Genomic DNA, 19828 nt, shown 5'->3' on the forward strand with positions numbered 1-19828 from the left:
TTCAAAAAAGGAAATACAGAGAGAAATAGACTGCAAACAAATATAATGGGCAAATTATCAGTTACTCACCGTAGTGACTAACATACTCTTAGTCCATGGTCTCCTTTCCTCCAACATGCAGGGGCACCCCTCCCAGTGACAGGAGACTGGACCTTTTTCAACAGAAAAAAATCTACTTCCCCTTTAAATTTAGAGGCGTGCAGGGGTGCGCCCCTGGGAGCATGCGCTCCCCTGACTCGGTCCACCGGCGCCACTCCTCAGTCCCCCATAGGCGCGTTGACAATATTAACTTTGCCTAATGACACCAGTTTTATTAGGGGGAGGATGGCTGGACGTATGGAGGAAATGGGACCAAAGAGTACGTTAGTCACTACGGTGAGTAACTTAAAAAATTACTCTTACATCCCGTCCCCTTTCCTCCATACTGCATGGGCGATTACAACTGAATATAGCCCCAGAGTGCCCGAATGTCGCATCCGACCTGGAACCAGCAAGCAAACAGTAGTGCTTGCAAAAAGCCGAGGGAGCGGCCCTCGTGGCCGCCCTGCTGGTGACCTGCCATGGGACTTGTCTCTGGAATGCGAATGCCGTGGCCTTGACTCTGATAGCGTGGGCATGCATGTTCGCTGGAAGTGGATTGTGCTGCCCCTCATGGGCCTCCTTAATGGCTGCAACCATCCATCTTGCTATGGAGTCCTTGGAAGCCTGATATCCTGGCCTTGACCCGCCAAAAGTGATAAATAGAGCCTCGGATTTGCGGAAGCTCTTGGTTCTGTCCAGATAGAACTTTAGCGCTTGCCTAACATCTAAACAGTGCAGCACCCTGTGAGCATCGTCCTTTGGGTCTGCAAAGAAAGTATGGAGAACCATCTCCTTGTTAAGGTGTAACGCCGAGACTACTTTAGGTAATAACACAGGATGTGTTCTAAGGACCACCATGTCCCTGTGAAAGGTAGTGTATGGCTCAGAAGCCACCAGAGCGTGGATCTTGCTGACAGGACGTGCAGACGTAAGACCCACCAAAAGGGCTGTCTTCATGTTGACCAGTCCGATGTCCGCGGATGCCATTAGCTCAAAAGGTTTATGTGCCAAACTGGATTGGCAGACGAGAAAACTCCCTCCAGTTCAGGTAAGCCCCGATGGACGCCAAATAGATGCGGCATGTGTCTATTTGCACCTTTGAGTGTGCAAGTTGTGTTGAAAAGGATAGCACATCGTTCAGTGCGCAAGTGAGTGGATCGACCTCCTTAGACTACGCCCAGTGGCAAAACCTAGTCCACTTGCTTTTGTACTGCCTCCTAGTAACATCGCTCCTAGCACCATGAATCATGTCTAAGTTAACCTGCGAGAGGCGCAGATGCTTCATTGTGACTGTTAGGCAAGATTTTATGCAGTACCCTTTGGGTGCACTACAACAACCCTGACCACCTGGCAATAGGAACCCAACCTTTGATATAAGTATGTACTACATAGGTTGGTAGTGTGGTCGAGTAGTCCGGCTTATCTCAAGAGTGGTCAATGTGAGCTGTAGGGGAGTTACACATAGATTCACAGTGACAAGTATTCAATTAAAATCTTACCCACAAGGTTTCTTGATTAAACAATTATTAATTTATTTACCAGTCAGTATGCAGAAGCCTTCTTCAAAAGGGAGCAATATAAAGCAACACACAAATACACGCCAACAATACACACTCTTAGTTTTCTAAATCAGTAAATACCCATTTGGGAAGACATACATGCACTACCTACACCCTCAGGTGACTTCAATAGTTAGGTTGATGTTGACATTAATATATCAATGTTGCATTTAGACTATCCTTGAGGAGGGTTCAAGAAAAGAGTTCAGAATAAAACAAGTATTCACAGTTATCCTTATGCAAGTATTTCACAATAACCCCCCAATGCAAAGTCAATTAACCCTTACCTGGAAGGAAGGCAAAACACATAAGCAAGGCGGAGAAGAGTCATTCAGGGAGCCAGGCCAGCCAATGTTAAGTTAGCAAAAGTAAAGGTGAACTTAAGCACTTCTTGCAGTTAAGTAGAAAGTCTTTCACAATGTTTAAAAAGTCTTTGTAGAATAGAAGAAATCAAAGTAGGGCCACAAGCTGATTAAGCTTGTGAGGTAGAGAAGCTGCAAGCAACTCTACAAGAGCAACCGAGAAAAGTCTCCAACGAGGACAAGCAAGGCAGCACAACAAGAGGTAAGTTCTCTCAGACTTTACAGTACCTTTAGGTTGAAGAAAAGTGTAGCAGGTGACTTCGGTTCCTGTAGAGCTCAGCAGATCCTGGTGTTCCTGGGCCTCATTCGTGGGGACAAGAGGGAGGACGTCTGGGGACTCCTGAACTGTAATGGGACATCACCGACCACAACCGGCAATCTTCAAACAAGTGGCACTTCAGTATTTCAGCTCCTCTCGTCTACCGCAAATAGCACCACTGCGGTTCCTGGCTGTCGAGATGGACTTTCCTTGCATCTAGGGTCCCGCACTCTGTTGAGGGGGCTCAGGCTCGGTCAGTCCTGCTTCCTGGGAATCTGGAGGGTCTTCCAGGAGCTCTTGGCCCGCTTAAAAGCAATACACACAATCTGGTGTTCCTCTCCCTGGCTATTCGGTTCCAGCAGAAACTGCAGTGGAATTTCAACCAGCTCTGAGAGGATGTCCAGGTGGCTTACTTTGGAGTTGATTGGTCCCACCAACTCAAAGAGAGAAGTCATCCTTGCAGGGGCTTCTCTGTCGATACGAATTTGGAGTTTCAGCACAGCAGCAGGGCTTCACCGGGCAAACCAACGGTCCAGGAGTTGCAGCAGGCGTCCTTTCCACGTTCTTCTTCGGATTCCTTCGTCCAGTGGTCGACTCTGCCTTCCAAGCCAAAAAGCCTCACCTTTTATGCAGGTTTCTCCCATTCATTCCAGCCTAGCTGTCAGTCACCCAGCAGGGTGGTTGTCCCTGCCGGACAGCCAGCCGGCCAATCACCTAAGAGTGCATTTCTGTCTCGTAGGAGACTAAGCACAGGGAGTTTCGGGCACCTCCCTCGCTTCCTGCCCCCGCCAGACACCTTGGAGCCAGAGGCCACCAAAGGCAAAATGAGCAAAAGGACCAAACCTTTGGCGCGCAAAGCAAATCTCAAGCAGGACCCTTTCCACAAAGAAATGGCAAAAAAAGAAGACCAGGGCCATTTTGACAAAAATGGCACCCATGGGTACTTTACTGTGGCTGCAAACGCAGCCCACGGTAAAAACACACAATGGCAGTTAAAAGTAAACCACTGCCACCAGCCATTCACTGAGGAAAGGGTAACATAAAAAATGTTACACGAGAAGCTAGACAAAGGGGATACTAAGTAACCCCTCCAGCACCCTATTGTAAGATAGTGTGTGCTGGGTCTAGAAAGTTACAAATGTAAATAAAGTCGATTTCACTTTACTGCTCTTGGAAACAAGAGTTTATCCAAGAGAAGGTATTTAAACTTTTGGGAAATCTGAAAGACTTCCCTGTGCCACTGCACTGAAGGTGCTGTGCGACACAATGTAAAAGATGATGCCTATGGAGTTTGTCAGACTCCACAACCAAACGAAACCCAGTTCTCAAAATCACATTAAAATACATGAGAGAGTGGGAAAAGGTCTCACTCTCTCCATGTTAAAAATTCAAGTCCTCAAAATACAGCAAAGTTGCTGGCGGTCTCTAAGGTAGAGAAGAATTGGCACATTTCTGAGAATTCTCCTTAGCAGTGACCTGTTCAGGAACCACGCTGCAAGGGCTATCTTCTGCGGTGCGGGGTGGATGACCATGCCTGCATGCTGCGACAGTAGATGAGCTGGGCCCAGTGGAAGGTGCATCGGAGGATGGTCCGACATTCTGAGCAGCTCCGAGAACCATGGCCTCGCCGGCCACAACAGAACTATAGAATGATGCTGAGGTGCCGGGACTCTCATCTTGCTAATCGCCCTTTGTACCAGTGTGGTGGGAGGGAAGGCATAGGCATTCCACTTTATCTCTAACCAATCGCCCAGGGTGCCAAGACCCTGTTCTTGCCAGGATGCGAACTGAGGGCACTTCCTGTTGAACCAGGAGGCGAAGAGGTCCACCTGAGGATGACCCCATCTGTTGAAGATCCCCCGAAGGAGTTGCTTGTTCAACTGTCATTGGTAATTATCCACCCCCAGCCTGCTGAGCCTGTCCGCCTCCAGGATCAACTCACCCGGGAGGTGGATCGCTCTCAGGTGAATGTCCTTTGCCAGAGCCCATTCCCAGATGCTGACCGCTAGGGTGGATAGAGAAGGGGACATGGTGCCACCCTGCTTGTTGAGGTAATACATGCTGGTGGAGTTGTCTGCCTGAATGAGGATCACTTTGCCACTGATGAGTGATAGGAAGGCCTTGAGAGCCAGCCAGATAGCCTTCAGTTCTAGCCAACTGATATGGGCCTCCTGTTCCCTAAGGGACCAAACTCCATGGACGCTGTGGTTGTCCAGGGTAGCTCTCCAGCCCTCCAGGGACAAATCCGTGGTGATGGTAACCTGCGGTGCTGGTTGTCGGAAGGGCCTGCCTATCCTCAGATTGCAGTCCGTGATCCCCCAGACTAGGTCCTGGTGTAGGAAGGGAGGAATGCTAACGAGTTCCGCTCGTGAACCCCGCTCCCGATTCCATGAGGGTGCCAAGTGCAGCTGAAATCTCCATCTTGAGTCTTGTGTAAGGCACTGCCAGAGGACATGCCGCCATGATACACAGGAGGTGCTGGTACCACCATGCTGAGGACACCTCTCTGCTGAGAAAATGATTAGTGGCACTCCTAATGGCTGCCATCTTGTCCTCTGAGGGAAAAACTCTCTCGGATCTCGAATCCCAGATGAGGTCCAGGAAGGTTAGACTATGCGTCGCCTTCAGCTGAGATTTCTTGAGACTGATGGAGAATCCCAGGTCGTGTAGCGTGTGCATGAGGGCGGAGGAGGTATGCTGGACCGCCTCCCGGGGTCTCGCCCTGACAAGCCAGTCGTCTAGGTATGGGCATACATGGTGACCTTAGGCCCTGAGAAGGGCTGTCACTGTATTCATAAATCTGGTAAAGACCCTGGGGGCGGGATTGAGGCCAAAGGGTAGGACCTTGTATTGGAAATGGAAGCCCATGATCCTGATCCGCAGGAAGGACCGATGGGACTGCCAAATCGGGACGTGTAAGTAAGCATTCTTCAGATCCAGGGAGCACATCCAGTCTCCCTTGCACAGTGTCTCTGCAATAAGCGCTGGGGTAACCATCTTGAACTTTAGAAGTGGGAGGGACAGGTTTAGGGTGGACAGGTCTAACACAACTCTCAGGCCAGCCTGGTTCTTCTTGTGTATGGCGAAAATCCTGGAGTAGAAGCCCATACCCCGCTGGAGGGGTCGACTGCCTGGTTCTCTACGAGTAATCAAATTTCTGCCAGCAGAGTTGCTGTCCCAATCTGTGGGAATGGAAAGGAGGAGAGAGGAAAGGGAAGGACCGGTAGGCCGTAGCCCGTGGACACTACTGATAGGATCCAGGGGTCCGCGAACCTTGTGCGCAATTGTGTGCATGGAAGGCAAGCCTGCCCCCTTCACCGCCCACCGGAGACGCGTGGACCCGGAGGGGAGTGTCATGCCTTTTTTCCCTCCGAGGCTGAGGAGGGGGATTGAAAGAAGCCCTTTTTCCCTGCCTTATGCTGTTTGAGGCGGTGTTGGCTCGGAGATCGGTCAGGTCGCCTGCACCGTTGTTCTTGGAAGCCCCGGAACCTGCCGAAGGCCCGACCCTTGTCAGAACGCTGGTGCCCTTGACTGTAGGTCTTGGGCGTGGACTTTGTGAGGATGGATAAGGATTTTGCAGTCTGGGAACTGTTGTTCTTCTTATCAAGTTCCTCATCGGTGGTGGAATGAAAAGAGGTTGCTACCCTCGAATGCAAGGTCTAATATGCTTTCCTGGATGTCCGGGTTGAACTTGATAGCCCAGAGCCAAGCAGTCCTTGTTGTTCAACCTCGGGTTGTGGAAGCCCCAAGTATTCAGCCAAACCTGAAAGCCAATCATGGAATGCCTCGGCTGACTATGGAGTATTGGGGTCCCCCTACTTGTCGGTGTCCAGCAGAGTGTCTGACTGGTCTGGCGCCGGTGGAGGAGTGCTGGGAGCCATTGGCTGAGTAGTGGGCACCGGAGCCGGAGGCTGCTGCGGTATTGCCTGAGCTGTGGGAGGCAGGGGAGCTGGAATCGAATGAGCAGGCATGGGCTGCTGGGGCTGCACAGGGGCCTGAAGCACCGGAGCCATAGGAGGAATGACTATGGGTGCTGGCAGAGGGATTGGAGGCAGCATGTCCCTGATCACATCCTGAAGGATAGAGCCCATCTGAGGGGACCTCATGAATGTATGGAATTTCTAAAAAAAACTGTCCTTACAGGCTGGTGGGGTGGCAGGTGGTATTGACTGAGGCGTGACTGGCTGCTGGGGACTGTGCATACTCTGCCTTGCTGGTTGCAGGGGGCATCTGCCCTGCGACATAGAAGGATAAGCTGTAGACCATGTACCTGGCGAAGACCAGTCCCACCTGGACACTCAATCTCCTACCTGCTCCCCAAACGTGGGCAGTGTTGGACGAGCGGCCATCTTGTCTGGCATGGCGGCCATCTTGTGGAGCTGCATGCCACGCGCCTAGGTCGTGGTGCCTGGCTCACTGGGACCGGCCTCCTCCTGGACAATTGGCGGTGGAGCTTGAGGCCTACCCTGCACCTCAGGACAAGACCTGGTAGGTGTAGAGCCCTCGGCTGAATCGCTGGTAGTGCTGCATACCGGCATCCCCTGAGACTTTTGTCCGGTACTGGGGCGTAGCCCCTCAGGTGGACACCCGGTAAAAGAACATTGCGGCCCCTCAGCGCTGTCTCTGGAAGGATCTAGCGACCCCTCGGCCTGGCGGTCGATAGCTGGAAGAGCCTGTGTACCTGCGCTGGTGTGAGAACATGAACGGTCCCTCCCACTCGGACGTTTCCTAGGAAAGGAATCGCCCTTGCGGGGTGCGATGGAAAACAGAGGCCCTGCCTTGGGCCTTGACTTGTGCTTGATGAAGTTGTTCAAGTCCTCTGGAGGCAACTTCTCGAAGAGCTCCCCCCACCTTGCTAAACTGTTTTTCAGATCACGCTGTGTAAGGGCGTTGCACGCAGTACAGCCCTCCCAGCCATTGTTGGAGCCAAGGCAGCGAAGGCACAGAGCGTGGGGGTCGGACGTGGGGAAGAGCCCCTCGCAGGCTGGACACCTGCTGAAGCCCAAGGACGTCGACATGCAGCGGGGAAGAGCGTGGTGCCAGAGTACCGAGTACCTGTTCGATGATTAGAAGAAAAAGACAGTATCCGGGGAAGAGCGCGTGGAATTACAAGGCCGAAGCCAAACCCAGGAGCATTGGTGAAAGCAGTGCATTCCCGTCAACGTGGAAAAGAGGACTGGGGAGTGGCGCTGGTGGGCAGAGACAGGGGAGCGCATGCTCCCAGGGCTGCACCCCTGCGCGCCTCTAAATTTAAAGGTGAAGAAGATATTTTCTGGTGAAAAAGGTTCCGTCTCCCGTCCCTAGGAGGGACGCCCCTGCCGTATGGAGGAAAGGGGACGGAACATAAGAGTACTAGGATTGATTAGAATAAGGTATGTGCTGGAATATTATAACAGTCTACTGGAAGATTAGAGACAGCCATTGGGACAGATGGTAGCAGACTACTCTAACACTAGTCACAAAGAAAGCAGAGGCATAACTTGGGACATTCTGGAAAGACTGTTGTGTTTTGTATAAGGTTAAGCTGGAGACCACAGTGGGCAATACAACGAGAGGGGTTAGACAGCACATAGGGGAACATTGCATCTGCATTCGTAACAGCATAGCTGACAAACCGCTGGTGGATCACTTCCTGTTGAAGCATCATAATGATACTGATTTAAGATGGTTTGTTTTGCAAACTGTGAAACTACAAAACAGAGGGGGTGACATAGCCACAATGTTACATAAAATTGAACAATGTTGGATATACCGGTTAGACACAGTAAAAAATTGACTTAATATTTTGGTGGAGTGGGGTACTTTAGTCACGGACTAAGTACTTAGTTTCTCATAATAGAGTCCTTCAGCATTAATTTGGGCCTTAAAATGAGAGAAGAGGATTTGTCATGATGTCACAGCTGAATATTTGGCAGTAAATAGAAAGGTGATGGGTTCCAGACACAATGATGAAATTATAAGTAAAAATCGGTATGAAGGAACAGTGGCGTTAAGGATTCTGAAGTGTGTGCCGATATTAGCAACACAGTGTAGAATTCATAACAAAAATATAGATGGCATAGGATTGATCCACAACCCATACCGTCCAGTGCATAGTAACATATCTATTAGCTCTCTAGTATTATACATATGAGAGTTTTTCCAACTGGCTGACCACCATCTAACATGATTTTTACTTTTTTAATGCACGGGTAACTTAATCCACCCAAGAACATAGACATTAGTCCTTTTTTAGTTTTAGCAGAATTGCGTGGGGCAGTCCACTCTCTATGCCCATGATTTGGGTGCCAGTTAGAAGTTGGATAGACCTCTATCGATTTCTATGATCCAGGGACAAGAGAGGTTTGCGGGACGGCAGCGATTTGAAACGCCCCGCGATGTGACTGCGGATATCAAATGAAAGGTAAATGATGGCGGGCGACTCACAAACGGCCTGCTAGTGTATGTTTGCTGTTAGTGGTAACGTGCACTAATAAGATAGCGTGCCGATGACAGAAATGGTTGGGAGTCATTGGTAAATGTATTTTAGCCGTTTATTAGTAGAAACATATAATGAGGTAATGCACAATGACAGCAATCGGGATTGTGCGGCACGTAGTAAACGAGAGTAACGGATGAGGCTGATCTACAAGGGATGTGTGTGGGGGCAATATAGGTGCAGCCCAGAGGGACACATTACATCGCGGTAGTGAAAGGAAACTGTCTTAATGTTGTCATTACATTTCGATCCCTGAATGTAGTAACAGATGCAATGTTTGTGTTTAGGACACAGGTAGGGTTAGAAACGGGGAAGCATCCCCTGGTTGATTGGTAGACAAGAATGGTGTACAGAGAAGGTGAATAGGAACATAGATGATTTGTAGAAATACAGAGACATAGTGTTGTATAGTAATTAGGGGCAGAATAACAGAAAGGAATAGGCAACAATATTTGCGTATGCTCGATGAAAAATGAGAATATGTGTTTGGCATATAATTATCCCTACTCTATTTTCAGAGATTTATTGATTGGAAGACAACTCTGGATAATAATAATCGCCACAAGTGAAAACTTGATAATAATACAAGCAGATGTAAGTATGTATGAGCATAGAGCATACTAAGTACCCCAGATGAATTGACCCCGTCACACTATAGTTCCCCTATCCTGTAGGAAAGAATCTGAACCATATGAAGATCGATCTTCTTGATATGTGCTATAAAGATTGAAGAACTTCCCTTGAGGAAATAATACCTAGAGCATGCCGTCATAACATCTAGGTGTGACGAATTTGAGTAAGTATAGTGGCAAGTGATGTATATAGATCTAAGAGAGATAAAAGTAATGAAATCAAAGAGGTAGATTTCATTCTTGTTTGCATCCTGGGTGGGGTCAGATGGTGTTGACCATTACACAGGGATGGGACCAGGATTAATCCATCAATCAATGTGGATTGAGTGTGAAGAAATATCACTCAGGCGCGCTGACTTAATGATTACTGTTTAGAATCATGTGCTCACATTTAGTGTGGTAAAAATGAGAGGGAATAGCCATAAGTTTTAATGAGTTGAGTATGATGCGTTTTAGAATGTTGATATTGTGTATTATGTTTTAGGTGGTGTAACTCACCCTACTCGTTAATGGAAACAAGAAAACTCCCCAATTGGTCCTGACGAAGGTTGCGATAATAAGTGGGCGAAGATCGTTGACGTCCCGAAAGACAACCGAAACACGTGTAGACGTATATCGGTGTGACTAGAGGCACACAGATAGAACCATCAGATCACTTGGTGGAGGACTTATTTCACTGTGCAAGAAGTATTTGGGGGCAACTAATAGTGGGCCAGATAAACATTTGTTATTGATTTGTTACAGAAATGAAAACTGAATGAGTGGTAGGAGTGAATCAGTATGAGTTGAATATGCAGATATTTGTTTGTTTAAAATGTTTTAAAAGAAGTATTTTATATTTTGATATGAGAATAAAAGATTTCGAATTCAATATTTAGCATTTATTGGTATACATAAAAAGGTAAATGTGTTAAGCTGGCTATTTCCTGTCCCAGTGGTCCAACTTTTGTTGATTGCTAATATATGAAGCCTGGAGGACCAGGGACTGAAACCAGGCACCCCTTTTGTTTGGAAATCGAGTAGAATATTAGGGCACGCCTGACATACAGGCAGTGCAGCACCCTCTGTGCTTCATCCCTGGGATCGGGAAAAAACATAGGAAGGACTATTTCCTCATTCAAGTGGAACGCCGACCGAACCTTGGGCATAAATGCTGGGTGTGTCCGCCTGACTACCTTGTCCTTGTGAAAGGTGGTAAATGGTTCATAGGCGACCAGCGCCTGGATCTCGCTGACTCTGACAGCCGAGTTAAGACCGACTAGTAAGGCTGTCTTGATGGTGACCAGTCTGATGTCCATGGATGCCATTGGCTTGAATGGTTTGCGCGCCAGGGCACCCAAGACTATGTTGAGGTCCCACCCAGGGTGTGGCCTCTTGACGGGCGGGTAAAGCCTAGCGAGACACGTCAGATGTTTCTTGACTATAGGGTTGGAGAAGGAGAAAATGCCCTCCTCCGAGTTCCTGTAAGCCCCAATGGCTGCAAGGTTTGTACGGCAGGTGTCCGTCCACCTGCATGCCTGAATGAGCGAGGTGCGCCGAGAAGGAGAGCATGTCGTCCAAAGTGCACGCCAAGCGGTTGATACCCCTGGAGTCTGCCCAGTGGCAGAATCTGGTCCATTTGCTTTTGTACTGGGCCCTGGTAGATTTGCCCCTGGCACCCTGTATGATCTCCAGGTTGGCTTGTGAGAGGCTAAGATGCCGAAGCGTTACCTGCCTAGGTACCACGCTGTGAGGGCGCGCTTCCCTGGGGCAGGGTGGATGACTGCCCCCCTGCTGCGCCAGAAGCTCATGCTCATGAATATTCCCTGTCGTCAGGGCGGGAATCCTCGGTAAAAGAAAAAAGTTTCACTTTCACTTACAAACTGTATTTCTCCTCTAAACCAATCACCGTACTCTGTGTCATACTGCCTCCCTCTGGCAGCCATCTTCAGATTTGGTAAGCACGTAAAGTGGCAGTATGACCAAGAAGAGCCACAGAGGAGAATAGTTACAGGTAAGTAGCGTGTTCCTTCTCCAGCATGGTGTCTGGCATGGATTCACATGCTCATGAATAACAAATTTACAGCAGTACAACATTACATAACCACAGGAGGTGGCAAGGCTCAACAGAAGCAAACATGCTTACCTCTGGAATAGATTGCGTAGCACGGCTTGGCCGACTCTGTACTCCTCTCTGGTATCCATTTCGACTCAGTGAAGCTTTGCCTGGACCTCCACATAGCAGCCCTGCAGATGTCCAGCTGGGGCACACCAGACAGAAACGCTGTCTCAGCGATCGCTCTGGTGGAGTGGGATCTCAGACGGCCAGGCAGCGATCGGTATGCCAACCGATGACAATGCGTGATGCAGCCGGAGAGCCAGTTTAAGATGGAAACCTTCGACAAGGCCTTCCCATGATTCATAGGAATAAAGTTCATGAACAGTTGAGATGTCTTCCGAAAACTCTTTGTGTGTGCCACATAGACCTTCAGAGCACAAGCAACGTCCAGCGAGTGCAAGGCCCTTTCAGCTGGTGACGAAGGCTTCGGAAAAACATAGGTAACACCAAAGGTTCGTTGAGGTGGAACTTGGAGGGAACCTTCGGCATGAAGAAGTGGTGTGTCCCAGTCCCACCATCGAGTTGTGGAAAGTCAGATATGGCTGTTTACAGGACAGGGCCTGTGTCTCACCTATCCTCCTGGCAGAGGTGATGATCACAAGGAAAGCCGTTTTCCATTAAAGGAACTTGAGAGGGGCCTGATGCAGAGACTCGAAGAGTGCCCCCATGAGCCTCGTCAGCACCAAGTTGAGTTCCCCCGCCGGGGCAGGAGCCTTCACCGGCGGGAAAGATCGAAGCAGTCCTTTCAGGTACTCCTTGACTAGGCGGTGGGACCAAAGAGAAGATCTTCCTGGAGACCTAGTGTAGCGGGAGATAGCGACCAGATTCACCTTGATAGAGGCGTGCGCCAGTCCCACCTTGGCCCAGGACAACAAGTATGGAAGACTCTGCGGGGCCGAGACCCTCAGAGGGGAGATCTACTGCGACCGGCACCACGTAGCAAAACGAGTCAACTTGTGACCGTACCACTTATGAGTCGATGAGGCTCTGGCCTTGGCAATGACCTACCTGCAGTCCGCTTGCCACTCGTATCCTCCAAACTTTAGGGCTGTAGGAGCCAAGCCTTCATGTTCAGCGATCCTGGTTGTGATGCAGGATTGCGCCTCCTTCCCATGTGAACAGATATGCGACCACTGGCAGCTCGACCGGAGGCGACGCTGACAGGATGAGAAGGTCCGGGTACCAAATCTGCCTCGGCCATGCAGGGGCGAGGAGTATCCTTCTGCATCTGCACTGTTAGAGTTGATTGATGACTTGCAGCAGGAGAGGCAACAGAGGGAACACGTACAGAAACAGGCCTTCCCACGGGAAGGATAATGGCTCACCCATTCTCCCCGGTTGGTGGAATCTGCTTGCAAACGTCTGCCATTTGGAGTTCGCCACTGTCGCAAACAGATCGATCTGGGGCCTGTCCCACGTGATGAAGATGTAGCCCACCTGGTCCTGCTGAAGTTCCCACTCAGCAATGGTGTTCTTGACTCCCCCCAGATGAAAGGGGACGAGGAACATCTCTTGTCCGAAAACCCAGTGCCAAATGTTCTGCGCTTCTTTGGAGAGCACTGGGGATCGAGTGCCATCCCCTGCTTACTGATATAGAAGATTGTGGTGGTGTTGTCCGTAAAGATCATCACCACCTTGCCCTTCAGGGACAGAAGGAATGACTTGAGGGCCCAGAACACTGCTCGTAGCTCCAGGATATTGATGTGGAGATCCTTCTCCTCCGGCAGTCACAGGCCTCTAGCATGCATTCCCAGTCCTCCAGGGAAGTGTCCGTGGTGACTATACCTTGGTATGGGGGGGGGTGGGGGGGTTTGAGACCCTGTGCCCCGGGCAATGTTGGATTGTACGCCGCACCACCTTATTGCCCGACGGATCTCCTCGTCGAGTGGGATCTTGTCTGTGAAGTTTCTGGACACTTGTATCCAGCGAGCGTCCAGAAACTCCTGAAGAGGTCACATCTGTAACCTGCAGAGCCCTGGACCGTGGAAGTCTTCAGTGACAACAGCCGATGCACTTTCCCCAGCATGGCCTCTACCCTGTACTCTGAGGGCGAAGCAAGGCAGGCGACAGTGTTGAGTCTGGCTCCTAGGAACAGTGCATTCTGCTATGGTGTCAAGCAGGACTTTGGATAATTTATGGAACCACAGATCTGTCAGCAGCTGGACAGTTGTCTCTGTGTGTTCGACAGGAATTTCTCGTCAATTGGCCGGATGAGCCAGTCGTCGAGGTACGGGTACACGTGTATCCCTCGCAGATTTAGATGGGCCGCCACTGGTGCAAGGAACTTTGTGAATACTATGGGAGTGGAATTTAGCCCGAAAGGGAGGGCCTTGAACTGGTAGTGCCTTCCCTGTACCACGAAGCGTTGGAACTTTCTGTGAATGGGGATGTGGAAGTAAATGTTCTTCAGGTCCAGCAACATCAAGAAGTCCCCCTCCTCCAGTTGGCTGAGCACGTGCTGCAATGCGACCATCCTGAATATTTGGTCGTGAGGTGCTTGTTCAGATGCAGCAGGTCTAGAATAGGCCTCTAAAAAGCATCTGGAGTAGACTCCGGAGCCCCAGAGTCATCTTGGAACTAGCACCATCACCCCTTTTCGTAGCACGGCTTGTTCTTCCTGCAGAAGTTGGGGGATGTGCTGCTCCTGCCTGGCCACCAGAGGGATCCGCGGACACTTGTGTTGAAACTCCAGGGTATGTCCGTGGGCGAGAGCATCCAGCACCGCTGTGTCGGTGGAGATCTTCGCCCACTCGCTGATGAATCCCGTCAGCCGGCCTCCCACTTGTGGGGTACATTTATCAGCCCAGCAGAACTCCCCTACATCACCAAACTGCATTCCAACAGTTACCTGCAGAATGGCTGCGCTAGCGCTGTGGAGCACCATTGCCTTGCATCAAAACTGCAATTTGAAGCTCCAAAATGATGGCTGTGCTGCATTTGCCAGGCACATATGGGGCGAGATGGAATCTGGAACACCCCGAGAATGGCTGCCAGTGTTTTCTTCATGTGCACCAAAGAAAAGAATCCAAAGGCAGCGCTGCTAGGCTGCCAGCTCAAAACTTCCCACTGAAAAAGAAAATGTTCTGCATTTAAAATGACTGCGCACTGATGCTCTTTTTCATCTTTTCCACATTACCCAGTTTGGTTCCAGTAAGACACATTCATGTAAACCCACATTCAGGGTGTACACCAGCAAATGGGGGCCTTCCTCACTGAATGGCATGTTGTGTCAGGCAAAATCTGTGAAAGAGCAGAGAACTTCACTCCAAGCCATATGGAAAATGCTTTACTTTTTGCAATAAAATAACCCAGACAAGCCCTTCACAAGAAGCCCTCTCTCTCTTTGCTTATGTCAGTTTCATTGGACCCTTGCCTTGGACAGACTCTTGTGTGGTAGAAATTGACTACGGCCATGAAAATGCTCAGAACACAAATGCGAGAGAAAAACGCATTTGAAAGTGACATCCCAGCAGAATTAACCCACGTTTAAAATGGTGCCAAACAAGAAAATGCCTTTTAAAAAGTGAGGTGTTAAACTAAGGCTTTGTGCTTGCATAGAAATGTGATGGGGGTTTGCTTTAAACATATACCTGATATTTATTTTTAAAAGACTTGCTTTTTGGTTGGGGGGCGAGGGGGAATAAATAAATAAATAAATTACTTTGAGGCCAGCTTCAGGTTTGACAGGTCCTGGCTTCACAGGGCCCTGCCTTTCCTGGGAACAGAATCATCTGCCTCCGAGTGGACCATCCCCCTGGAAACAATGAATGGGCAAGGGGGAGAACATAACACCCTCGTCAGACGAAGCAGCATTCCGCAGCCAAAAGACAATGGACTTCCAGGACACATAGGTGAGAAGTCCTTGTGACACCTCCCCTCAACTCAAACTGAAGCACTTCAAAGGTGAATTCATGGCAAAACACTGGACTAAGGTTGACTAGAGCCTGACATTTGGCTGTGGTTTGGAAGGAATGTCCATATTTGGAGGACAAAGCCAGGCGAAATGGTTCAAAAGACTTTTCTTATTTAATAAACTTTAAGACTTATCTCTGCAACCTGGAAACACAGTAATGCGAAATGTTAACAGTTCGAATGTAATTTTTGTGCCATTAAAATAAGACGTTGTAGCTTTTCCTAGCAGGTCGGAGACACAAACGCCAGAAAAAATGTTGTTCATGGGAAAAGTATACATGGGGCAGCTTTGAAAATCAATGAAAACATGCCCTGTATATAAAATTGTAGAATTTTAGGTGGAACGATTCCCACCAAAAATTGCAAAAGATTATTAGAAGGACTAAACAACATCGTACAAACTTGGGAGTTGGAATGCCATGTTCTGAGTCAAATATAGAATCTGCATATGTGATGTTCAGAAGCGTAACAATTGTAAAAAGGTGTATTTTTGTGTCATAACTGATTTTGGCAAAAGTAACTGTGGGATGGCTCTGTACCGAATAAAAACACACCCCATAAAACTGAGTCCCCTCCTGCAGTCCAATCTGCTTCCAGGGAGGAGGCATCATTACAGGCTGACCTATCCGAGTCTTAGAGGTAGGTCTAGCTTAGTTCTGCCCCATAGTAATATTCTGTGATGTCATGCTCCTTATATAAAGGGAGGCATGGGGAGCTCTGGACAGACACACTCTTCTGACTTTGCCAGCTCCTGTGTATCCAGAGATGCAGACATTCCAGATTCACCCTGTAAGATTCCAGATGCCACTGCCAGGACAGGGGTAGCTGATCCAGAGCCTCCTTACCAGGCAGAACCACCCTGCAGAACTCAATCCCTACAAATATCCCCATAATCCAGGGACAAAGGGGGAAAGGGGTGAATCCTCATTGGGATTCCCCAGAGCTCCCTGCTCTGCCCCGCTACCTGCTTTACCCAGTGGGTGCACCTCGCTATCTACTGAGGCCAGACCCCGGTTACCAGCTGTCCCCTTCTAGGAGAGACTGCCGCTGTGTACTGTGACCAGATCCTTGTCCCGCTTTCCAGAAACCCAGATGGCTGTCCAAAATACCCAATGCAAGTGATTATTTTAAGTATAACCCTTTCCCCAAAGCAAAACATAGCATATCCCATTTTGATACCTTGGCATTTGTTCCACCCTATAAGTAATCCCATAAGTATCCTATTACCTTTTTAAAAGGTCAGAATCCTCTGTGCATTCTGTTTTTGATTTCCATGTGTTAGCGCTATTCTTTCCTATCCTTTTAGTCCATTGCATAAGTCCTTAGTCATATTTGGAATAAACTAAATAATTCCCACGTAAAGAGACACATTGCATGTGAGGGGGGGTTAAGTCTGCAGCTTAACCTTTTTCACAGGCAGCGTTCCTCTTTTATAGCCACTAAAATATAGTATTAGTAAAACTTGTCATTTCCTTTTCAAACCGATTTTCACTGTGCAACTGATTCCCGTTTAAAAAATTATTTTCCTTCCCCTTTAAGAATCTCATACTGTCATCCCTTCAGTTACCGTTTCACTTTCATATTATACCTGTGATGTGCATTTGTCCCTTAGCATCAAAACCGCATTCCGATTTTGTCTGTTTAACCGATTTTTCAAGCTGCCTTGACATTTTGAACCCGTAAAAATAAGCAAATGCAACATTACACAATCACGGGAGGTGGCAAGGCTCAACAGAAGCAATTACGCTTACCTCCGGAACAGGCTCACCTTCAAGCGAACAGGTTGCGTAGCACTGCCTGGCCAACCCTGGACTCCTCTCTGGAATCCCTGTCGATGCAGCAGAATCTTGTGAAGGTGTGCCTGGACCTCCATGTAGCAGCCCTGCAGAAGTTCAGCAGGGGCAGCCCAGACAGGAATGCCATTGTCGCAGCGATCGCTCTGGTCGAATGGGCTCTCGGACGGTCGGGCAGCTGTCGGTTTGCCAACCGATGACAGTGTGTGATACAGCCGGAGAGCTACCTGGAGATGAAAGACTTGGACAAGGCTTTCCCATGGTTCATAGGATCAAAGTTCATGAACAGTTGAGACGTCGTCCAGAAACTATTTGTGCGTGCCACATTGAACTTCAGAGCACGAGCCACATCCAGCGGCTGCAGAGACCTTTCAGCCGGCGACTAAGGTTTTGGAAAGAACACAGGCAACACCAAAGGCTTGTTGAGCTGGAATTCCAACAGAATGCCTGGAGAAAAGGCCTAAGCCGGATTCGCTGCAACACCTCCCACGGCCCTCCCCCTCCTGCTTTAAATGGAGGGGAGACGTGTCGGGAGGCGAAGCCGCAGAGTGAAGGCCTGGAGAAAAGGCCTAAGCCCCTCTCTGCAGCTCCGCTGCGAGGAGAGAGAGGTGTGCTCCACCTGCACCCAGCTGGCACCCCTGGATCATGCCTGCATCCCCAGAGAAGGAAGAACATGCCCTCCAGCGCCATTCCGCAACACGAGGCACTCCTGACCTCGAAAATGGCCGCTGTGATGGTTGCCGTAGAAACCGACAACCAAATACACCCCCGGCGCCCGGATTCGCTGCAACACCTCCCACGGCCTCCTGCTTTAAATGGAGGAGAGGCGTGCCGGGAGGCGAAGCCACGGAGTGATGACCTGGAGAAAAGGCCTAAGGCCCTCTCTGCAGCTATTCCTTTCCTGGTTCAACTCCAGAACATTTTGCTTTTCTAGTGGGATATTTTTCATTAATACCTCAGTGAGTGGGAACCTTTTTCCACACTCACCTAATCTTTAACTCTTTTTCTGGGTGTCATTTTTAAGACTCTCCATAGTGTCTTTTTAAAGTTATCATGTCTAACAACTTATTGGCAATAAGTGCCTGTTTTTGCTGGGTTGCCCTAGGGGCTACCCATTTAACTTTCTTGTGCTAACCTTGAGTGAACTACAGTTCCCAAGAGTAGAAAGGATCTTTGGATCCCTTTTACATTTTATTCTGTGAAACCAGCACACCCCACCTTATGTGGAGTGCTGGGGAGAATCAATGTATCCCCTTTCACATTAAAACTGTATCAAATCTGTTACAGTGACAAGCTTACCTTTAATGGCTGGTGGCAGTGATACCTTTTACTAATTTGGTGCACCTTTACCGTGGGCTGTGATCACAGCTGCAGTAAAGGCACCTAAGGGTGCTCATTTTACCAAAATGGCCTCTGTCTTCTTTTTCTGCCATTTTAGTGTTTCTTGTTCCTTCCCCTGACATCCAGGGTGGGACATTCCTTTGTTTGAGTTTTGTCTTTGGCAGGAGTCCCCTGCACACCCCGCCCAGGCTCCAGTCAGTCTGTAAGCACAGGAAGTGGGGGAGGAGTCCAAAACTTCCCCCTCCTTTGTCTTATGCCTTCCTTCAACTGGGACAAATCCCAGTGGGGGGCTGGCTGTCCTGATTGGACAACCAGACACCCATTTCTTGTAAAATGCGGGGGGAGAATGCAGAGGTTGTGCTGTAGTTCCTGATAAATACTGGAAACCTAGAAGCTGAAGTCATGTCGACCACTGGAACAGAAAACCGAAGAGGATGACGAAGGAAAAGCGGCGGGAATGATTTCCAGCGACCGGAGAGACTGCTGTGTAAGCGGAGCCTGCTGCAGCCCTTCCTTCCAATCGACCTGGGGTCTCCGAAAACGATGACGACCTGAACCCAGAGCCTGGTGAGACACACTAGATTCAAGACGACCTGCCTTTTGAGCCATCCCACAGGTTGCTGCGTCCTTGCGTTCTTGCAATACCCCAATACCCTAGGACCTCCAGCCACTGTGCAGTGCACGGTCTTACGAATTCCGAATCACGCTGAAACTTCGTGGGCATCCTGGTGTATCTCCAGAGACACAAATCGAGTCCAAAAAGTTCCCTCACAAGAGTGCTGGACCTTTTAAACAACGAGAATTGAACCGCGATTTGCTGTCTTCTTCTGTGCTCCTTGAAAAGGCGCCAACCCGCAGAACCGCATTCAGCCACGAGAGAAATCTTGCCTAGAGACTTCTTCATCGATCCCTGCTGCAAAGTCCCTTCTGAGGTCTTGTGTTCAGTCTCCAGGACAAGGAATCCACTGACCGGGTATTTGGCTACAGTCCCTGACGTTCTCCTGCTGCAATCTCTTCTTCATTGCTGAGGTACTGTGTTGGCTTGGTTATATACTTACCTTAAGCTTGTTGGGATTTCTGTGTAGTCCTGGGGTGTTTTCTGTGATTGGGAGGTCCCTCATCCAGTGCACCCAGTCCCACTGCTAGAATCCTGCTGGGGTGTCTTCTGTGAAGCCCCTGGACCCTCTTCTAACCCTAGAAGTAAAGTACTCACCTGTTTGCCAGTTTTCTTAAGGAAACTCTGACTTTTGCTACTAAAGAACGTATTCTAACACTGCCTGTTGGTCACTAGTCCTAGTGACCCCCCTTCTGCC

General features: G+C 49.2%; 1 protein-coding gene across 4 annotated transcripts in view; it reads right to left on the reverse strand.

Annotated features, from left to right (window-relative positions):
• The window catches only part of TRANK1 (tetratricopeptide repeat and ankyrin repeat containing 1), a 2632183-nt gene that overhangs the window by 684858 nt on the left and 1927497 nt on the right, over positions 1-19828 (reverse strand). The window lies entirely within an intron of this gene.

Source organism: Ambystoma mexicanum, chromosome 5p, assembly GCF_040938575.1.
Source record: "Ambystoma mexicanum isolate Mex_15411 chromosome 5p, UKY_AmexF1_1, whole genome shotgun sequence".
Classification (NCBI taxonomy): domain Eukaryota; kingdom Metazoa; phylum Chordata; class Amphibia; order Caudata; family Ambystomatidae; genus Ambystoma; species Ambystoma mexicanum.